The sequence below is a fragment of the Fringilla coelebs genome (assembly GCF_963513975.1).
Source record: "Fringilla coelebs genome assembly, chromosome: Z".
NCBI lineage: Eukaryota > Metazoa > Chordata > Aves > Passeriformes > Fringillidae > Fringilla > Fringilla coelebs.
The window spans coordinates 51,343,067-51,343,429 of record NC_140031.1 but is presented as its reverse complement, the minus strand read 5'-3'; positions in this window follow the sequence as shown (position 1 = coordinate 51,343,429).

The following is a 363-nucleotide window of genomic DNA, read 5'->3' as shown; positions in this document are numbered from 1 at the left end:
AGTAATTTCTCTTTTTCTTTTCTTTCTCAAATGTTCCCAAAAGATGTTAGCTACTGTTGATCAAACAGAAAATGTGATGTGCTTCAAAGCTCATCCTATAGACTATGTCTTAATATTCAACTGAAAGGAAAATAACATTCAGTTTACATCAAATCCAAACTCCTGAACTAAGGTGGGAGCTCTCAGACTAGCCCTGAAATCTGTTGTTCTTGATACAGTATTATTGCATTTTCATATACATTATCAACTAAATACTTCTTTGGAGAAAAAAAAAAGGCTTTGCAGGAATTCTTAAATATCCCAATGATATTTTTATTATTCATTAAAACACACTTGTACATCACACAGAGCTTAAGAGCATGA